This window comes from Balaenoptera borealis (assembly GCF_965194805.1).
Source record: "Balaenoptera borealis genome assembly, chromosome: 21".
NCBI classification, from domain to species: domain Eukaryota; kingdom Metazoa; phylum Chordata; class Mammalia; order Artiodactyla; family Balaenopteridae; genus Balaenoptera; species Balaenoptera borealis.
Window position 1 is genome coordinate 4,577,136 of NC_138880.1, and position 9,666 is coordinate 4,586,801.

Here is a 9,666-nt window from a genome sequence, read left to right on the forward strand (position 1 = left end):
TTGCTTGAACCAATGTTCCCCCAACAGTCCACATGGTCCAGAGAAAAACAGAAGACCCAACTAGTTCTGAGCCTTTTAGGAGGGAAGATGGCCTCATCCTAGGAATGTGACAGTCCACCACTAAGCTAATGAAACTCTTCAACCCACTGAATGGCAAATCTGGGCCCCCAAATGGCCCACTTTCCAGGGCTTCTCAGTTCTCAGGGTGACGACATCAGGGCACATACTATGTGCCACACACCATGTTAGGCATTAGGCATTCAGTGCCTAGAGACAAGTACTCAGCAAACAGGCACATACACAGTCATCACTTCCCACTTCGATGACTGCCAACAAGAAGAGAGTCCTGGGTGGAGAAAGAGGAACCCTCCTGCACTGTTGGTGGGAGTGTAAATTGGTGCAGCCATGACAGAAAACAGTATGGAGGTTTCTCAGAAAACTAAAAACAGAGCTACCATATGATCCAGCAATCCCACTCCTGGGCATTTATCCAAAGAAAACAAAAACATTAATTCGAAAAGATCCACGCACCCCAATGTTCACTGAAGTATTATTTACAATAGCCAAGATACCGAAGCAACCTAAGTGTCCATCAAGAGATAAATGGACAAAGAAGATGTGGTACATATATACAATGGAATACTATTCAGCCATAAAAAAGAATGAAATTTTGCCATTGGTAGCAACATGGATGAACTTGGAGGGCATTATGCTAACTGACATAAGTCAGACAGAGAAAGACAAATGCTGTATGGCTACCACTTACATGTGGAATCTAAAAAATACAACAAACTAGTGAATATAACAAAAAAGAAGCAGACTCACAGATATAGAGGGAAAACTAGTGGTTATCGGTGAGGAGGGTGAAGGGGTAATATAGGGGTGGGGAACTAAGAGGTACAAACTATTAGATATAAAATAAGCTACAAGGGTATACGGTACAACACTGAGGATACAGTCAATATTCTACAGTAACTATAAATGGAGTATAACCTTTAAAAATTGTGAATCACTATTTTGTACACCTGTAACTTACATAATATTGTACATCAACTACACCTCAACTAAAAAAAAAAACAAAAACAAAAACAGAATATAAGAGTCCTGGAAGAGAAAATAAAGGAGGGAACTTACAAATTTAAATCAGGGCTTCTAAACCAGTTCTGACTCGATCACAAGGCAGGGACTATTATGATTTGCAGCTATAGAAACTTCTTTTCTGCTAGCTCTCCATGACTCTGTGACACATCCTACACTTCAGGGAACCATACCTACTACCAGACTATGTCCAGAGACACGCCACATATGAACTCAAAAAGGAGAAGATATGCCATTTAATTAAAAATAAGTGCTTAGGCTACACAGGGATAATGCATTTTTAAAGCACACTAAGCACAATGTCTGTTATATATATTAGATCTCAATACATGGCACATATTATCACTTCATTCCGATCAGAAGACACCCAGAGCACTGTCTGCAGTTCTAAGTACCCCACTTTTTAAGAGGGCTAGATACAGAGGAAGGCATTTCAAAGTATGTCACAAAACCCACAAACCAAAAACTACTCCGTGGTGCCTAGCAAGCACTAAGTGCTCACACAAAGGTCAGCTGTAAAGCCAAGAAATGTGAATTAAAAGTACAGTGAGGGGCAAAAAAAGTTTCTTATAACCCACCCTACTGGTGAAAATGAGAAAATACCCTCAAATACTGCTGACTGGAGCGTACAACAGTACAACCTCTACGCAGAACAATTCGGCAATCACCGTCAGAACTTGAAATACATATAACCTTAGATCCAGCAACTCTACTTCTAAAAACTTATGCTAAAGATAAACTGCAACAGTAGCTCTCAACCAGGGGCGACTGACTGTAGCCCCCTGGGGAACACCTGGTAATGTCTGCAGACATCTGTGATTGTCCTAACTTGCGATGGGGGGCTCCTGGCATCCAGCGCTGACTGCGGACAGGGATGCTGCTAAACGTCCTACACAGCCCAGGCCGCCCCTGCCACCACAAGGAGGTGTCCAGCCCCAAACGGCAACGGTGCGGAGGCTGAGAAACCCCGTGCAAAAGGAGGTGTGTGCAAGGTTACTGACTCCAGTACTGTCTGTAACATCAAGAGAAACATCACTGTCCGACAGTCAAGGATATAGTGGAATACTAGTCATCCGTTAAAAAAAAAGAGAGTGAGACATCTACATATGCACCGAGAAGAAACAACCTCCCAGTGAGATGCAGAACAACAAGGTCCACCGCAAATACCAACTGTGAGGGAGGGAGGAAAAGGACAAATACATACAGTGTGCGTGTGTACCTGCAAAGACACACATCTCTGGGAAGAGACACAGGAGACTGGCAATGGCAGCTGCCTCTAGGAACGGAAGGAAGGCATCACTCTATCTTTTTGGTACTTTTAAAACTGTGTTTATCTTTTTGAATAGGTAACAGACTCATGATTCAAGAATCAAAACAAACACATCAGGGTTTGAATCCTCACTCGATCACTTAACTGGTAGTGTGAGTGTGACTTTGCGTGAATTACTTAATCTCTTTAAACTTCTGCTCAACATCTTCTAAAAAGACTGTTCACATTTCACAGTGCCTAGAACAAGGTAAATGTTCAAAATACATTAACTGTAATTACTGCTACACTAAGTTCCTGTTATTATGAAGGAGAAGGAGGCACTGGAAGGTATTTCCCAAGAAGTCATGACATTACACTGACAAGAAATCTTTCAACACCACTCCTGCCTAAAGGTGTTTACAATCCCTAAGGTGGCTGGCGCAAACCACAACTTTATTAGTGAATCACTGAGAATTCTAATGCAAGCTCCTCTAATGGCTTAAATTATTGAGGCTTGGAAGAGTTGAGTGACAAGACAAGCTACAAAATTGGCCAGTAACAGAGGCAGGACTAGAACTTACATCTGCCCCCCCAACCCCCCGTCTTGTGGTCTTTCTGCTCCCCAGGCTGGCCTCTCCTTTGCTTTGGGGCAGGTTACACTTGAGAGGAAAGCCATCCATTTTTCCTAGTTTACTCTGTCAGGTCACAGACCCAGCAAATGCCCCCATTCTGATGTGATGGTAAATAAATGCACGTACACAGAGGAAATGCACGCTGGGGGGGAATTTGATGTCAAGCATGTCAGAGTAGTGGAGTATAAGAAATATGCCTGAATAGGACGCTGCTGCTTAGGAGGAAAGGTGTAAAAATGCTTCCAAGGAGTTGGGACAGCACAGAGCTGCTAGGTGAAGTGAACCTGAACTGCTGAAAAACCAGGGACATGCTTACAGCCGACAGCAATCCTGGATAAAACAGATGGTCCAAGACAAAGCCAGGATATGTCAGGCTCAAGGATGACTCAACTCACTAGGAAGAAGACAGGAACATGGTCAGTTTCAGGGTCTTGGTCTTAACTAAGGTCATTCTGACCCTAAGTACTTTCTCCTTGCCTAGAAAGGCCTCACGTCAGCTGGACCTGGGTGACAAGAAACGTGGTACCAAGTTCAACCCAAAGCAACATAACCTGCAAAGCTGGAAAAGAAAAAAAGGACAAAGATACAGGATACACTGACATTCTGGGGCCATCAGTTTAAGAAAGGACAATTTCATTTGCTGGGGCTATAAGATCCAAGAGGTTTCGTTACCCAACCTCAACACTGCTCTCAGAGCTCCACTTCAAGATCAGTGCTTTGACATCTGAGTATTGTATATGTAACTGGAAGCAACTTCCTGGCGTTCTTTTTTCAAAAATTTGTGTCTGGTTTATTTTACTTAGCATAATCACTCTGAGAATCATTCATGCTGCTGCCCGTGTCAACAGTTCATTCCCCATTGCCGAGCTGTTTCCCTTGGTAGAACAGGCCACGGCTTCTTTATTCACTCACCTAGTGATGGGTCCTTCCAGTTGGGGACTGTTACGAATAAAGCCGCTATCTACAAGCCTTGCATGGACATAAACTTTCATTTCTCCTGCGTAAATACCTAGGAGTGGAATGACATAAGTGTACATTTAGCTTTTACTGAAACGGCCAAACTGGCTTCTGAACTGGTTGTACCATCTTGCATTCATTCTCACCAGCAGTGTCTGAAAGTTCCACGTGCTCTACATCTTCACCAACACTCAATATGATCAGTCTTTCTAATTTTAGACATGCTAATGGATGTTAGGTGGTATCTCACGGTTTTAATGTTTCCCTCATGACCAATGATATGAAGCGTCTTCCACGTGCTTATTGGCCAGCTGTATATCCTCCCTGGTGAAGCGCTCAGATCTTTCGCCTACTTTTTATCAGGTTATTTTATTATTGAGTTTTATCACTAGCCATTTTTTAAAAGTCAAACATTCCCCCCCCCCATGACTAAGCAGTCTCTTTACAATGAGAAAGCATTTCATCACAAAGGCACAAAATCTGTGAAACATCAGACTTCTCGGTTCAACTTGCCACAAGGTTGAAACAACCCTAATTGTGCAAAGAAAAGTCACCAAAACCACAAACTCTAACCTCAGACCTGTATATTACCAGGAACATAAAATGCTCTTTCATCTCTATGCTCAGCTGACAGTGATTCTGCACCGTCCAACACAGCAGCCGCTAACCACATCTGACCCTTGAGCACCGGAGATGTGGCCAGTCTAAACTGAAACGTGTTGTAAATGTAAAACAGACACTGGAATTTCAGTGATTTAGGGTGAAAAAAATGAATGTAAAAGATCTCGTTAATAATTTGTACACTGATTACACGTTGAAGTGATATTCTAGATAATCTGGGTCAAATAAAATGTATTATTAAACTTCACCTGTTTCTTTTTACTTTTTTTAAAGTGGCTACTATAAAATTTAAAAAACTGTACATGTGGTTTGTGTTATGTTTCTATTGGATAGCACTGACCGCACACTTTTAAGGCAGACCCTGGAGATACTGTATCTCCAACTGGTAAGGGAAAAAATACATACATATAATATCTTCCCCGCCCTCCTCCTCTGAAGTGTGAAGAGAACAGTGCAAAGGAAGGGGCTGAGAACTGGACTCAGGAGTCGTCTGAGGTTGGAGGCCCAGCTCTGTTACTCTCTGCTCTGTGTGACCTTCAATAAGTCATTCACCTTCTGTGGATTTAAGTTTCCTCACCAGCTTTTTGGTTTCTGTTTTTTTAATTCAAAAAGTCAACAAAAGCGTATCATGTGCCTAATTTTTACAGAGCATCATTCTAGAATTGCAGATCTTGAGCTAACAGTTTAATAGAAGGCAAACACACTAACAACTATTATGAAGACAAAATAAAAAGAGCTCCCAGAGAGAGCAAACCAGCCTGTATGGCTGGGTGGCGTGTGCACGTATCAATGTGTTTTAAAGGAGAGAGTACCTTTAAGGACTTACGAAAAACTCCAAGCACTTACAACACTCCTTCTAACTCTAAAATTCTGTGCTCTTAAAAAGCATTCATCATGCTATAGAGTAAGCATTATTATACAGGAAACTGATGACATTTGTTCAGGTCCTCCCCGTGAGTGTAATGATACAGTAAGAAGTAAATGACATGCCATGATGAGGGAGGTTGTTTTACGTGAAGAAACAATTCTGCAGTACAGCTCAAGCTTAACCAGGACCAAATATTCTCTAACACACACCAACCCTTCCTCCAAAACATACAATTCCCCCACCCCCTCATGTCTTCAGGGGCGAGGATTTACCAAGACACCCTGATGCTGTTCATTTGAGCGGCATTTCCATGAACTGGATGTGCATGACAACTACTGTATTTAGGTCACAAACTCACAGAAGAAAAGTCCATCCTGAAAGTAAATTTATAAACAATTATGTCACATCATATAAACTGAACTTACAAGCAAACTCCAAGAAGTCTACACACAAGGATTCCCTTGTTCACAGCATCCCTCGGGCAGCATTTAAGGGTAAAAAAAATTGAGGTCCAAGTACTGAATTTAGCTGTCTTTCTTGAGATACGGAAACTTAATTGCCTAAAGTGTGCTAGGAAATGCAGACCATGGTTTTGTTTTTAAAAAAAAAAAGCCTAACCCATTGCACCCAGCCCAGGATTCTTACCTGCTCACGGCAAGGAAGGATATTTTTATGGCAGGGTGCTACTGTTCTCTCGGCCACAAGAGCATAACCTCAGGGGTACACCCCCTAAAAATCATTCCAGTTTCCCTTAGTCACTCTTCATTCAGTAGCTATGAAATGTCATCCAAATCTTTTAAAGCTTGTGCTTATTCTGTTTGGAATTCCACTTTTAAGGTCAGCATCTTCCCATGTTTCCTAAAAGCTATGATGAGAACTCCTCAACTTGTCCCAAATCTAGCTTAAGAAATAATTTAAGGCCTATTCCCTAGTTTCATTATTCCAGATTTTGGTGGAAAGGTTCCTATTTGCCTACCCAAGCCCTTCATCGGAAGAGTTTTCAGTCATAGCCCTCCCACACATTTCTCTTTCCCAAAGGAAACAACGTAAACGCAAGCAGCATGGTACGGGAGAAAGACTAGATGCGGAGCTGGGAGATGTCTTTTCCAGCCTCACTTCGACCTCTCATTCCCTGTAGATCTGGACAAGTCACTGAACCTCTCTGGGCCTTAACGGCTCATCAAAAATGAAAAAGACAAGGTGATCTGGAAGTTCTCATCCACACCTTCTTCTGTTTTAACCTGTCCTCCAGCCGCTTAATTATTTTAGATGCCCTTTTCTGGTGCTTCTCCAATGCTATTGTGCATTTCTGACTTGAAGGACTTGTAATAGACTATGTCCCAATAAAAGTAAGTTATGACTTTACTCCATAAAGTCGTAAAGTAAGATTTTTATTTTGACTCTCAAGCTACTTTTGACATCAAGGATTTATCCCAGAGACATGGGGGCGCACGGAAGGGGGATGTGGATTAGACATGCTCAGTCATAGGTGAGTTCTTGAGGCTGGATGATGGGTACATGCTGGTTCACTATTCTATCTACTCTTCCATGTCTGAAATTCTCCATAATACAAGGCTGAAAAAAACATCACTGTCAAAGTGAGAAAATAATACCGAACTGGCATTAATAGGACTCTTTTCTACCATCTGTGGCATAAGGATAATTGCTTTTCATACCGTTTCCCTTGGGTTGAGATAGAATCTACAAGACATGAAACTAAACAGAGGTACTCAAACTTCAGCCAAAATTAAGAAAAATGAACCAGAAAGCAAATTCTTCAACGGATCTCAAGAAACTTATCAGCGAGAAGGTCCGCGGCACAGAGGCCTTGAGCGGTGAGGTACTGATATCTAGTACAGCATGGAGCTTACTTCCACAGAACTACAGTATGTTTCATATGGTATATTTTCCCTAACTTTTTTTTAACTGTGAAAGTTAAAGCCCTCTGTGACACCGAGAGTGAGGAAATAAACAAGACCCTCCGGTAGGAGGATGCTTCGCAGGGCGTGAAATCAAAACGGAAAGGCAAGGGATATCGAAGGTTAAGAAATCCTGAAGAAAGCAAAATGGGGATCCTCTGGAGAACAGGAGCGGAAAACGTACATCCCAGGGACACCAAAGAACTTGAGCAGTCACGGTGAAGGCGCTTCCCCGCGATCTCTCACCCTCCCGAGCGCGCGGAGGGCAGGCCGCGGGGGCCGGGATTCGGCAGGACACGCGGGGGCGCGGGCCGGAGGGCGCCGCGGGGACGGGCGGGCCCGCTCCACCGCAGGGAGGGCGGCACGTTCCGGCGCCGGGAACCCCCCGGCAGCGTCAATGGTGCCTCCCAACGCCGGGGGCGGTGGGGGGCGCAGGGAGCGGGGCCGCCCGACCGTAGCCCTCATGGGCGCCGGCCCAAACCCCAGCTCCCCCAGAGGCCCGTGACCTTCGGGAACGGGCCGGCCGGACCGTACTCACCTACCTCGAGCCTCCAGGCGGCAAATCCCTCCGGGGACCGTCCGTTCCGCCCTCGCCGCCGCCGCCGCCGGCAGAGGCGTGCGTAAGGACGTGCGCGCGCCCGCCCTTTGTCTATGCCGCCTCGACGTGACCCTCGCGTCCAGTCCCCACCCTTCCGTCATCTAACCTCACGCCCCGTACCCACGCGCTGGCGCGCGCCCGGTCGGGCTGGGCGGGGCCCCGAGGGGCGGGGAGATGGGGGCGGGGCGCCGGGAGATGAGCAGACGGGGCGCCAAGTCTTGGGCCGGGGAGGCGGGGAGGCGGGGCGCCGAGGGGAGGGGCGATGGGGAGGCGGGGCTCCGAAGGGCGGGGCGCCGGGGAGACGGGCAGACGGAGAGCCGAATTGAGGGCCGAGGAGGCGGGGAGGCGGGGCTCCGCGTTACGAGCCCCAAGTGGGCGCGCCCGGGACTCTCCAAGCTGCCACCTGGCGGGCGAGGACCGCTGCCTGGGCCGGGCCACCTGCTGCAGAGACTGGTACTGTGTGCGCCGGGCCCTGGTCGCCTGCTGCTAGCCTGGCGCGTGCCCCCGAGACTCCTGCTGTGATAAGGGGAGCACTTCCTAAAGAGAGGTCTCCACGCTTCTGAGCTGCGCCAGGGCCCGAATGCTGGCTGCTTCCCGCAAAGAACACTCTTATAGGTTCTGGAGAGAGTGAAATCAGCCCTGATTAGCGAGAAGAGATTTGAGTCACCAAATGGCCTTGTCATCTTGGGGCTGTTGTGCGTATACAGTGAGATACAGATCGGTATGGAAAGAACTTAGCTTGCGGCCGGCACGCTCAAGAAATATTAGCTGTCATCACCACCACCATCATCATCCGAGTCTCATTTGCCAACTAGCGGAGCCAAGGAGTTCAAGGGTTGGTGTAGGCATCTCCCTGTTCCCTCGCAGCTGCAACTTTCCAACGTCTGCCTCAACTTGTAACTTACTTCTCTGCTAAAGTCTAGTTGCTGCCTGCTGGAGTTTGCATGTGTATTGCTCACCATCTCTTTAAACTTCAAACGCCTAACCCAAGCCTGTATCATCTGTCCTAAAATTGGTTCTCCTTAAAAAAGAAATTAGCCCTTTTCCTTCCTGTTCTTAAAAGATCAAGCCCTCCCTCCTAGTTTATTCTGCACACAGCTGTCAGATTGCCAATCCATGCTAAATGATCTGATAGTAAGGCTTGAGGGTAAAGTCCATATTCTTAGACCTCAAAATCATCGTATAAGAATGATGGCTCTGCTCTCAAACACTGGACTGCTCATCCCCATGCTAAATGCTACCACACCTGTGGGACTTATCCCATATTCATTAACTCAATCATTTATCCATTCATTTAACAAATTTTGGTCCCAATGACGCAAAGCCGAACAATGCATGGCTATGTCTAATCTTCAACTAGATTAAGTTCCATAAAAGGAGAAACTGGACATCATCAATGCGAGGCATAGGGCTTTAAAGTGGCCACCACCGTCATAAATGCTCTTTGGGTTCTTACATCTGCTCTCCTTTCTTGATCCAGAATCAGTCAAAATGTAGAAGTCGTCCATTCACCTGCTTTGCTCATATATATTCATGTTTAAATTTCCTCACAATTCTTACCATACACTACATTTCTTTGTACATAATAATTTTGAAATTTAAAAATGTTTTACACATACTAGAAACTGAACACAAATGGTGTTGACTGATTCTTTGCCCAACCAAATAGTAGACTCAGTTGTTTTATATCAATACACACACACACACATGCACGCACACACATG

General features: G+C 45.4%; 1 protein-coding gene across 6 annotated transcripts in view; it reads right to left on the reverse strand.

Annotated features, from left to right (window-relative positions):
- Positions 1 to 8,074, reverse strand: part of GPAT4 (glycerol-3-phosphate acyltransferase 4) — a 31,164-nt gene extending 23,090 nt beyond the window's left edge. The window contains exons 1-2 of one of the 6 annotated variants that reach the window (XM_082374780.1): positions 7,887 to 8,050; positions 3,892 to 3,988 (exon numbers count right to left, since the gene is read on the reverse strand). The gene's annotated coding sequence lies outside the window, so the exon portion shown is untranslated. Of the gene's footprint in view, positions 1 to 3,891; positions 3,989 to 5,697; positions 5,717 to 7,882 lie in introns of those variants that run through there. The other 5 variants (XM_082374779.1, XM_082374781.1, XM_082374783.1 and 2 more) reach the window with 5 other exon arrangements.
- Between the last annotated feature and the right edge of the window lie 1,592 nt (positions 8,075 to 9,666).